Here is a 12,676-nt window from a genome sequence, read left to right as displayed (position 1 = left end):
GAGCTAAAGACATACCCCGAAAGGATGAGTGAGAAGCGTCTCCAGATGGCTAAGAGTTTGTCAAGAAGAGCAGAAGTCAAAGAAACAAGACTAACCATCAACCCTCCTCTTTAGCCCTATCAGTGAAAACGAAGATGAAGGTGGTAGCTCTAGTAAGCGGCGGCAAGGATAGTTGTTATGCCATGATGAAGTCTCTTGTTTGTTTCCTGAGAAGCCAACACGTTCTTTCCCGCCAAACATACCACCTTCTTTTATTATTTATGTCTTTTTTCTACTTATCTTTTTTTTTTTCGATGGGTTTTTATTTTTTGAATTGCGAATTTTGATAGATTGTTGCATTGGCAAATTTGATGCCTGCTGATGATTCGGTTGATGAGTTAGATAGCTTCATGTATCAAACTGTAAGTATATGTATATATATTTGTATTTTTTGTCTTTACATAACAGTTTCAAGGCTTAATTTTTGTCTCAGTGGATGGTTTCTTGTTTTTAATTCCGTGCAAGTGTTTGGTTCGCTTTCTTTTTCTGCAAGTTGTGTTATGTATTCTAGTGTATCGTTGGAACACTTTATTTATTGGTTTTTCGCAGGTCGGGCACCAAATACTTAACGAGGGAATATTTGATTCTTTTTTTTTTGTTTCCTTGGAAAAAGGAAATACTGGTTTCGAAGACAGGTGAGATGAGCTAAAGACATACCCCGAAAGGATGAGTGAGTAGCGTCTCCAAATGGCTAAGAGTTTGTCAAGAAGAACAGAAGTCAAAGAAACAAGACTAACCATCAACCCGCCTCTTTAGCCCTAACAGAGAAAACGAAGATGAAGGTGGTAAGCGGCGGCAAGGATAGTAGTTATGCCATGATGAAGTCCATCCAATATGGCAATATGGCAATATGGCCATGAGGCCCCCCCTCTCGTCTTTTTTCTACTGATCTTTTTTTTTCGATGGGTTTTCATTTGTTGAATTGCTAATTCTGATAGATTGTTGCATTGGCAAATTTGATGCCTGCTGATGATTCGGTTGATGAGTTAGATAGCTTCATGTATCAAACTGTAAGTATCTGTATATATATATATTTGTATTTTTTGTCTTTACGTAACAGTTTCAAGGCTTAAGGTTAATTTTTGTCTCAGTGGATGGTTTCTTGTTTTTAACTCCGTGCAAGTGTTTGGTTTGCTTTCTTTTTCTGCAAGTTGTGTTATATATTCTAGTGTATCGTTGGAATACTTTATTTATTTTGTTTTTCGCAGGTCGGGCACCAAATACTTGTCAGCTATGCAGAATGCATGGGATTGCCATTATTCAGAAGGCGGATACAAGGATCCACAAGGCAAGCTCTCATTTAGAGGATGCTATTGGGAATAGCATTTGTCTTATTTTGGGCAATTCCAGTCAAGAATTAGGCTTGTATATAATGTCTCCGAGGCATGTTGTTATCCATGACCATATTGTAACTGCATGAAGCTTAGGAGCTCTTGGTAAAGTCACAGAAACTATTTTTTGAAAATTCTATCGTTATCCTATGTTGATAAAAAATTTCCAAACTAAAACAGGATGTAAAAATTTGAGGATATTAACAGTATGTTACATTTTGAGGTATAGAGAGGGGTGGGGTGATGAATTCACCAGAAGAGTGAATATTATCTAGCTGTTTTGTGGATTACAGGCATCAAACACTTAACTACAAGACAACGCCAGGTGATGAAGTCGAAGATATGTTCATTTTGTTGAATGAAGTCAAAAGACAGATTCCCTCTATTACGGCAGTATCTTCTGGTGCTATTGCGTCGGACTAACAGAGTTTACGAGTGGAAAGTGTTTGTTCAAGGTTAGGGCTTGTTTCTCTAGCATATTTGTGGAAACAAGATCAGTCGTTGCTCCTTCAAGAAATGGTAAATTGTATTTTCTCAATATGAGTGGTAGTCTATCAAGATCTGAAATGCCCTTCTTGTGGGATAATTTTGTTTCCTGTCCAACCTGATAACAAATGGGATTTTGGCTATCACTGTAAAGGTATGAAGTGAAACATCTTATTGCGTCGGACTACCAGAGGTTACGATTGGAAAGTGTTGTTCAAGGTTAGGACTTGTTTCTCTAGCGTATTTGTGGAAACAAGATCAGTCGTTGCTCCTTCAAGAAATGGTAAATTGTATTTTCTCAATATGAGTGGTAGTCTATCAAGATCTGAAATGCCCTTCTTGTGGGATAATTTTGTTTCCTGTCCAACCTGATAACAAATGGGATTTTGGCTATCACTGTAAAGGTATGAGTGAAACATCTTTCCAAATTTAAATTGATGAATTGTGAACTCAAATGTGAAGGGTAATTGTCCTCTAATGCCATAGGTAGCAGCCATCGGTTTAGACCCTGCAAAGCACTTGGGCAAAGAAATAGCGTTCCTGACCGCCCATCTGCATAAGTTGAAAGAGTATGTTTTTATTTTTTCTTCTTCCTTGTAGTATTTTTCCATTGTTTAAGCACAACTTGACACCAACATTGCTCATTTTGACATTCTTTTGGTAGATTGTATGGGATAAATGTATGTGGTGAAGGAGGAGAATATGAAACACTGACGCCTGACTGTCCACTTTTCGTAGTAAGTATGCCTTGTATTTTTTAGGTGTACAATTGATTCCCAATCCCATTCCCTCCATCCTTTTCTTCTTCTTTATCATGTCTGGAAAACTTATTGTATGATAATAAGACGGGGGTGTGTGGTGCTTTTGATGACATTTTACTCATTTTTTGTCGTTTCTCTCAAAAAATAATAGTTTCTGGTTTATGATCCCTGTTTTCAAAGGGAAAGTTGTTCTTGCTATTGCAATGCAACATATTTTTGTTATATTTTTATCTTAAGATAGCTTGTGTTTTAACTTTTAACTGAATTCGTGTTCATTTTTTTCATTTTTCCTACTAAGTTTTATCGTTTCTGTAACTGTTTCAAATTCTCAGAATGCCAGAATTGTGCTCGATGAATTTCAAACTGTACTACACTCTCCAGGCTCTATAGCTTCAATTGGGGTCATTCATCCTTAGGCATTTCATTTGGAAAACAAGGACACAGTCATTTCATTAAGTGATAATGACAAAGCCAGTGATTCCTCTCTGGAAAAAAAGGGTTCTGTGTTTGTAGTGCAAGGAGATTTCCCACTAAGAAGCCAGGCTACATGCCAGTCTAATTCTGAAACAACTAATTTAGTTGAAGTTAGAGATGATAGAATTTACATCTCTAAAACGAAGAAGGATAATATATTTTCCATTTGTTGCTGGTTGCAAGATTCATGCAAAACTTCAGCAGGTAAACATTAGAAGAATGATGTGTTTTCCCTCATCACTCCCCAGAAGCATATATCTTAACCCATGCTCATAGCTTCTTTCACCTTTCCCTTTTGACTCTACAATTTCTCAAGGATTTTGGACCGCTTTTTTTTGGCAGGTTCCCATGAAGATCTAGCAGTTGTTCTGAAGCACATTGAATCACAGCTTGCAGGATATGGTTTTGGCTGGGAGCGTGTCCTATATATTCATCTTTATTTTGCTGATATGAATGAGTTGCTACAGTAAATAAGACATGTGAGATTCATTACCCAGGAAAAATGCCCTTTTGGTGTTCCATCTCGCAGCACAATAGAACTACCTTTGTTGCAAGCGAGTTTGGGGAGAGCTTATATTGAAGTTCTAGTGGCAAATGATAACAGCAAAATAAGTGTTGCATGTGCAGAGTATTTCCTCTTGGGCACCCAGTTGCATCGGGCCATATAGCCAGGTACTGTAAAATACCTTTTCTGACAGTAAGAAATATTTAGACAGATAATGCCAATAGCGAGAAATTGGATTTTATGACAGCAGGGAAATCTTGACAGGTTTCTTATATGTGCTCTGCTCCAGGATCATGAACATACCTGATTAGACAATGATTGCGCTGTTGATATTGCTCTGTTTAGTCTTGAACACGATGACTGTATTTGTAGATGAACAAAATTGTCATTTCCCTGTATGTGTATAATTATGTTTGAGTACTTTTGCTATCACCCTGCTTGTAATAATTGCATAATCGCATGTAGATTTGAATCCTTTTATTTTACTGTTTGCTCTCAGGCAACCTTGCATAAGGAGATACTACACATGGCTGGACAGTTGGGGTTGGACCCGCCCGCTACGATGCTATGCAATGGAGGCCCCTCAGCTGAGCTGGAACAAGCACTAGGAAACAGGGAAGCAGTGGCAAATGTCTTTAGCTGCTCAGTATGTACCTCTGCTATTTTTTTTTTGCCATTTACTGTTCAGCACATACTCCGCTGCCAGAAAGACTTAAGATCCAGGAGAAGCAGGACTCTTTCTTAAAGCAAATGAGACTGCTACAATTAGATAAAGGAAGCAAGTGCAAAATTCTTGATCCAATATTTCTATATGTTCTTGTGCCTGATCTTCCAAAAAGGTAATTCTTCTGTACATCTGATTTTCCTTTATGACCTTTTAAATGGAAATCTTTATGCCTCTATCTATCATCTCATAGTCATGCTATTTCATATTTATATGCATATCTTTGAATTTGGAAACCTGATCCAACTTATTAGCCACTAGGCAGATGTTTGCGTTGTTTGTATTTGTTTGCCAACTATTTTTACCAACCCAAGATAAATGAAAAAAAAAATTGTAGAAAATTTTAGAATCACAAACAAAAGAACAAAATAAAAGTGACAGACAATAGTAAAAGGGATAGTGTACCTGATGAAAATGGTGAAACAAAAAATATGAATTAGGATAAGTTATTTGAATACATAAATATGTGAAATGGTATCTATTGGAATCTGAGCATATGGTGATTAAGTAATTTGGTCCTTGAAACTGTTTGAGAAAAATAGAGTACCCTGAAGAGTGAAAACAAAAGAGGGCATATCAGCTTGCAAGTATACTTTTTATAAACTTAAATTGACATAACTTTGTATTGGATTTCAACAGTTTGTATGTAACTTGTGTATTTGAGGAAGGAATGCCATGCATATGTGTTTGTGTAATAAGTTTGGATAACTTTACTAATTGTATTTGGCAATAGAATAAAAACAACTAAATTGAATGTCAAATATCCTGCATGTACATGTTAAATGATAATTGTTGTATGCCAATAAGAATATTTTTATTGGATTTTAACATAGTTACACAAGAATATCATAGTATCTAACGAAGTATTTAGAGAATGTAATGTGTGGCACCTGGAGCATTTACTATAACACCAGTTATTTGACACTTGTCAATACTATAGTGTGCGGATTCGACTTGCTGAAATTTACCTGGATGAGCTTCTCTATTGAAATGCTTTCCATTGCCTCTCTGGTTACTGTAGGGCATCTGTAGAAGTTAAACCCATTCTTTTCATCCCAGAGGATGCAGAAACAGCAGTTACAAGTGTTCAAAACCCATCCTCTTTTACCGTTGCTAATCGCTGGGGATTTCAGCATGCACAGTGGCATGATTGTTGCATTCAGAAATGTGTTGTCAGTGGGAAGATATGTGCAATTATTTTGTCTGTTACAGAAAATATTGTTGTGAAGATCTGTTCTGAGTCTCTTGGTGTCAATGATGAAGACGTGGATCATCAAAATTCCATCTCGAAGGGGCATATGGAAAGAGTTTTAAGATTTTGTGTTTATCTTCTTGATAAAGTGATAATGGAGAACGGTTTTTCTTGGGAAGACACAATGGTGAGTTTCCTGTACTCTTTTCTAAAACAGTTGATTATTCCTTAATTCTGATCACCTCTGATATTTGGCTCTTTACTATATTCAATCATATATTGCAAAGCCTTGCTAATGTTGCAATGATACTGTTCTTTTTGAACTTTTGAAACTCCCCTGGAATCACCACCAGGGAATGCTTGTACAAATACAATATACTACAAAAGCGCAACGCTTTCACACGTACACCAGAGAAAACTGTGCTGTTTTCGTTTTCCTTTACCTTCTTCATAACTTTTCGCTTTAGTAATCTCACACCATTTTCTTTTATAGAATTCAAGGACCTTCCCAACAGCCAGCGGTATTCCACTGGAGACATTGTCACTCGTATTAAAACATTCTATGAATGAACTTGCCGAGATGGACGAGAGGGTTCAAGTTGGGAAAGAACCCATATACAACATTGTTCCAGTATTAGCTGCTGGGAGCTCTGCGGCGTCAATGAATAATATAATCACGTGTGAACTATTTGCTCGGAAATTTTGAATCCACCAATTATTTGGATTGAGGGCTTCTATTGATAAACTGGGATGTAATTGCGCAAAGTCCATCAAAAGCTCTTCAAAATTTTTGTGCCAAGATGCAATGCAATCATTTTACCCTATCAATTCAAATGATTTCTTTCGTTCGATGCCCGTGTTAATGGATCCTTGCCCATTTCTAGGCTGGAATCATATTTGCTCCCTAGATTTTCCTCTGGCAGAGCCTCATTTGTGGGACCTATTTGGATTAGGTAAAAACTCGAGATGCAGACGAGGCATTTCTTATACTGTACTCACAACACAGGACCTATATCTCGAAGAATAGAGTTTTTTTGAATTACAATTAAATGCAAGTTGTTCAGAGGGGAGCTGTACCTATTTGATCCATTAGTTGATGATGTCACCGCTGGCCATGGCCGGATCGTGTCATGTCAACTCCATTTGTTGAAATAGTTTTTTAGCTTCAAATCAGAGCTTCGCAGAAGAAAAGTATTGCTTCCTTCTATTGTCATTTTTACAGAAGCAGCTCACACCATGCAGTAATTTTCTGGTCTTCTCCTTCTCCTCAGTCCCCATTCTGAATACCGTGAATAGAAATGGAAGATGAGCTTGACAGTTGATGTTGAACATTTTGATTAGTGTTGTGGATCTGGATAGTATGAGTGGTAAGGTCCATCGAACAGTTTCTTGCTTGTAGGAGCCACCAGGTCCGGTTCTGGATCCGTACAATCATAGACTAATCGGTCCTTCATCGAATTGTTCAATAATGCATATGATACAACACTGGCCCCAAAGAGAACTACGGCTCTTGGAGGCAGCTTCTTACTAGTGGGTAGGTTTTTTTTAATCTTTCCAAGTCACGGCACTTCTTAAACGAGTTCCCAGCATGAAATTTCGATATAAAGATGTACGAAAGAATTTCTGAAATCTTCTTTTCTGTAACTTCAAGGATCTTAAAGATTTCTTTTCATGCCCAGAGATCAATCAACTCGAGCCAAAAAAACAAAATTACAAGACAAGCTCCTTGCATTAGCGGTTAGAATTTATTCGATTCTGGAGACAAAATGACTTTCACATGAGAGGCTGATGTCTTCTTTTACAACTAATGACCCTACTCAGTTGATGGCTCAGTGTCTCATCACATAAAAAGCCTAGACAACTCCCATGAAACAAAATATGCGCAGCTCCTTACAAGTTATACCCATAAGCTTTTTATTTATTTATTATTATTAATATTGATATCTGGATTAATTTATATGATCTTTACTAATTTTATAAATTTTAAAATTAATAATTATATAAATTTTCAGCAATTCTAAAATTTATAAAATCCAAACTGATAAACTTTAAAAAATAAATTTAAAACTTAACTAATTAAGCTATATCACTCATAATTATCCTCTTAACATCTTAATACTGTTTATGTTTATGTTAGTTGCATGCAGTACTCGAGGAGCCGAAGATGAAAGGTATGGATTCTCCCGACAACAACTTTCCGATAGAATCCTGGGAAATAAAATTGGATTTTCTTGTCTAGTTAATGTCAATCAACGTCTTAATCATCAGCTGTTTTTTATCTGATAGAATTAGGACCCCTAATGAAAGGAAGCAAATTTCGAGCTCAAGGCTGTGTTGTATATCTTACATGTTTTTTAAAAGTATTTTTTATTTAAAGACTGTGTTGTATAAATTAGATGTTTTTTAAAAGTATTTTTTATTGAAAAAATATATATAAAAAATAGTCTTTTAGTATTTTTTAATAATTATGATATACGGGTGTAAAAAATATTTAAAAAAATTATTTTAATATATTCTTAAATAAAAAACTATTTTTAAAAATATAATTCAACAAACCCTAAATTACTGAAGTCCATACCCAGCCATGCTCCGACTAATTTCTTCAAAATGATTGGACCTAAACCCAGCTTGCAGTCCAGGAGTGGGTTGGGCAAATCTTTTGTGAGGTAACCCTAGCACTATTTATAGCCTAAACACAATTACGACTATAGATAAATGGATCATGCTTCTTCTAACGTTGCCTTCTGCTATTACTGTTGTTCCTCTCAAGCACTCTCTGGCTTAACGAAACGAGTGCATGAGCTCCACCATGGCTATACACAATACAAATACAAGCACGATTTTATCTTTAAAAAACTCCCATTTTTCCAAGAATGCAAGAGATTTTTGAGATCATTGCATTGCCTGTTGCCTCGAGAACTAGGGTTCTTCTTCTTACAATCATATCACTAGATCTCCATATCTGATCGCTCGTTATCAATGGTGAAAGTTGCCAGGTTTTACCTCATTGTACCACTTTTTTACCGGCCACAAAAATTGACAGTGACCTTGTAGAGCAAGATATTTCAAAAAAAAAAAAAGATTTGAAAAAACAAATAACATTTCTATGGAGAGGAATTGAGAGAAAAGAAATGCCATTGTCTTTAGATTTTTGCTTGGAAGGGCTGGAAAAAAAAAAGAAAGGATTTGAAAAACCAAGTAACATTTCTATAGAGAGGATTTGAGAGAGAAAGGAAATGCCATGGTCTTTAGATTTTTGCTTGGAAGGGCTGGATATTCTCAAATACCTTCATTGTTGAATTATAGCTAAAGAAGGGAAGATGTCTAAACTATAAAAAGGTATTTAAAAATATAGTAGTAGTTGTTTTGTAGAGTAGTTTTTACTTATAAATATATTAAAATAATATTTTTTTATAATTTTTAAAAATTATATTTTATATCAATACATAAAAATGATTTAAGAATATAAAAATAATTAATCCAAAGCAAAGTACATAAAAATGATTTGAGAATATAAAAATAATTAATCCAAAGCAAAGAAAAAAAATTAAAAAAAATTAGTTTTGTTCAAAAGTGTTTTTCAAACAAAAACAAAAACAAGTCCTAATCCTTTAATTTTTAAGAAATTAGTTCCTCTAATTTGAAAAACCATTAATAATCTCTCAATCAACTTTGGTCGTCAACTTATTACATTAACTTGTTACTTATTACAATCAACTTTGATTCGTACTTCTCTGTTTTTTTAAGAGCTTTTTAGTATCTTAAAAAAGAATTTCAGCCCTTAATAGCTTAACATCGTAGCAATTATAAATGAAAATATAAGGATTAAATAAGAAGTTTCTTGAACTGAGGGACTAATTTAGTAATTTCTTAACAATAAGAACTAAATTAGAACTTGCATGAAAACGAGAAGGAACACCTTTCACCGCATGAGCAGAACCTCACTAGCAAGGAAATCAAGTGGGCCTTTGCTATGGTGCACTGAAGTTCTTTATTAAGATACTACAAAGCCCTTAAAAAAATGGAGAAGTACGTCATTATTATTATTAACAAAATATTAAAAAATATGGCTAAATCACTTATAAAATATTATTATTATATATATATAATTTTATTTTTTAACGACTTAATTTTTTTATTTTATCATTTAATATATGAGTGTCCTAAGAGTTGTGTTTTATAATTTTTTTTGTTGGGTTATATATTGATCTCTCTAATTTATTTATTTGTTTAATTTCAACCTTCAATTTTAGATTTGTTAGAAATAGGTTTTTTCCCCTTGCTTTTTGTGAATCTATCCTAATTTTATAATCCAAATTACGAGTTTAACAAGTTAATATGCGCTGACTCGAGTTTTTTTATGGCACTTTTTATAATTATTTTTTTTTCAATTTCATCATTTGATATTGGGTTAATTAAAAATTAGGTTTCATAATTTTTTTAACTTGTTTTCTATTAAAATAACTCATGTTATGAATTGGATCGCAGGTTTGAAAAGTTAACTACTTTTTTTAACTTGTTTTCTATTAAAATACCACATGTTATAAATTGGATCGCAGGTTTGAAAAGTTAACTTGAATTAACTCTATTCATTGTTTGCAGGACCCTTTTTGGTTGAATATTTTTTTAATTGAGTTTTATATTTTTTTTTATTTTCCAGGGTTATCTTCATCTCATAATCCTAATCATGAATTTAACAGGTTGATTAGGGTTGACTTAGTTTATTTTTTAAAAATAAATTTTAATTAATTTTTTTATTTCATTGTCTATCAACACCTTCTTCTCCTTCCTTTTCTTTTAAATTTCATCATTTAATATTATGTTGTTTTGAAATTGGGCTTTGTATTTTTTTTAATTTACTTTATATAGAGTTATCTTAATCTCATATATTTATTTATTTTTCTTGATTTTAACCTTTAACATTAGATTAGTTAGAAATTGAACTTTATAAAAAAAATTTATAAATTTATTATAGTTTTATGATTTTGGATTAGTTAGAAATTAAACTTTATATATTTTTTTTTATAAATTTATTATAGTTTTATGATTTAAGTTGCAGATTTAACATGCTAGTATCATGTAAGAACAATATCATTTAAACATTCTAAAGTCAATCATATAGTAGCAAACTGAGTGGTAACAGACCTAATCAAATCATTTCCTTTTATAAAGTGTCTTAACATGAGAATAAGAATAGTTCTTATATAAATATATGCGATAATTCTCATTTTCTTAACAATGGTTACTCAATGGATCCATAGCTTATTCTAAAAATCTTTCAATATTAAGTTGATACAATAAACAACACATGGTGTCCAAAACAACCATTTTCTTTTTCTCGTCAATAATTGGCATGTTGTCTTATAATTTGCACCATTATCGGTAATTATTTACCAACATTTTCCTTCCTGATTCTCTCTATAAAAACATCTAACATTTCAAATATCTTATTAATAGTTTTGGATATATTAGAGGTATCTATTAATGAAAAAAATAATCAATTTTAAGACTATTAACCAAAAAATTACAAATAAAACATCTTTTATAGTTTGTCCACCCATCGAAAAATATTGAACATGTTTTTCTTCTACTCTAGCTTGTACTTCTGAAACAAATTCATTGTTTGATCTACTTATTTCTTCAATACATCTTTCTAATAACATGATAAGATGGAGGCTTTAAAACTGATCCATGTTTTGCAACCAATTCAGGTTCATTGAGAAATTTAGGGTTTTTCACTTAATTAAATGGAATCACACTAGTATAGAAAAGCTTTCAATTTGTCGAAATGCTTCTTCTCTAGGATATTTTTTTAGCACTTAATTCATGGTAATTTGTGTACTTTCACTCTAACTAACTGTTATATTTCTTATGTTCTTTAAGCAATTTTTTTCTTTTCATCTTCATCATTTTTTTCTAATGTATTAAAAAGCTTTTTTTTTTCCTAATTGCTTCTTAACTTTTCACCATAGTATACAAAACTATCTTCTTTATAGTTTTTATACTTAAAACTCAACATCCTTATAGGTGCAAATCAAATGATGTTTGAAATGAAAAATGCCTCCACTTATATTTTTTTTTTTACAATACTTGCATTAATATTTTTTTAATTTCTTATCAATATCTATACTATATTGCCGTTCCACATTAAACCTATTACCAAATGAGTTTTTTTTCATCTAAATATTATGTGCTCAATAATTCAAGAATCAATTCAAGCTAGTCTTGTAATCAATTCAAACAATATTATTTGAACTAAACTATAATAAATTCAAACAGGATTGTGAGGCCATAATTTGCAAGCATGTAAACAAGGTTACATGAAATAGAATATTTCAAAAAAAAAATCAATTCAAATGATCCATTTTTTCAACAATTTAAATTTAAATTTCAAGTTTAATAACTTCATCAATCATTTGTAAATGATATGTTTTTAAATATAATTTAACTCATGGAACAACAATAATAGCAATCCAAACAAACTAGTTAGGGTTTTTGAGGTCAACTATATGGATCATTTTATAAATAATTTAACTCTCAATATAATCTAAGAAAATATCTAAAAAAAAACCTTAACTGATGATCCAGAATCTTTTACATTTAATGTAGAGATTGAGATAAGAAATCTATACACTCAAAATTAAAGTTTATCCCTAAGAAATCATAATTCTAGATGAAATTAACAAGGCAAAAAACAAGCATACATGAATTGAATATTAGTAATTGTCTTATAAAAGCATTTAGGGTACCGTAATATATAAAAAATAAAACTAAAACTATAAAATCAGGAGATAAAATAAAAATATACCTTTTTATTAATGACAAGGCAACAATTCTTAGGTTGTTGTGTTCAAAGACCCAAGTCAATAAGTATATCAATTTTTCTCCTTGGGCTATTGTGTTCAGAGACCTAAATCAATAAGTATATCAATTTTCCTCCTTTCTTTTAAGAATATACTATTTTTAGTGGTGACCATGAATCCTTAAATCATTATAGAAGAGATGAAAACTTGTGAGTAATTTTAGATTGGTTTGTCGCCACTATTGTGACCGTGATGTTGTTAGAGATGGAGATAAAGTCTGGATTATTAGCGATGAGGACATAAATGATAGGATCTATTGGGTTAGTGTATGTGTGTTTGTGTGTGTGTGTGTGTGTGTGTG

At 32.6% G+C, this 12,676-nt stretch overlaps 1 pseudogene; it reads left to right on the top strand.

Moving 5' to 3' along the window:
* The first annotated feature begins 640 nt into the window (after positions 1 to 640).
* Positions 641 to 6,361, top strand: LOC105135352 (diphthine--ammonia ligase-like; annotated as a pseudogene).
* The last annotated feature ends 6,315 nt before the right edge of the window (positions 6,362 to 12,676 follow it).

This window comes from Populus euphratica, unplaced genomic scaffold (genome assembly GCF_000495115.2).
Source record: "Populus euphratica unplaced genomic scaffold, PopEup_1.0 scaffold64.1, whole genome shotgun sequence".
In the NCBI taxonomy this organism is placed as follows: domain Eukaryota; kingdom Viridiplantae; phylum Streptophyta; class Magnoliopsida; order Malpighiales; family Salicaceae; genus Populus; species Populus euphratica.
This window is presented reverse-complemented; position numbering and strand designations above follow the sequence as displayed.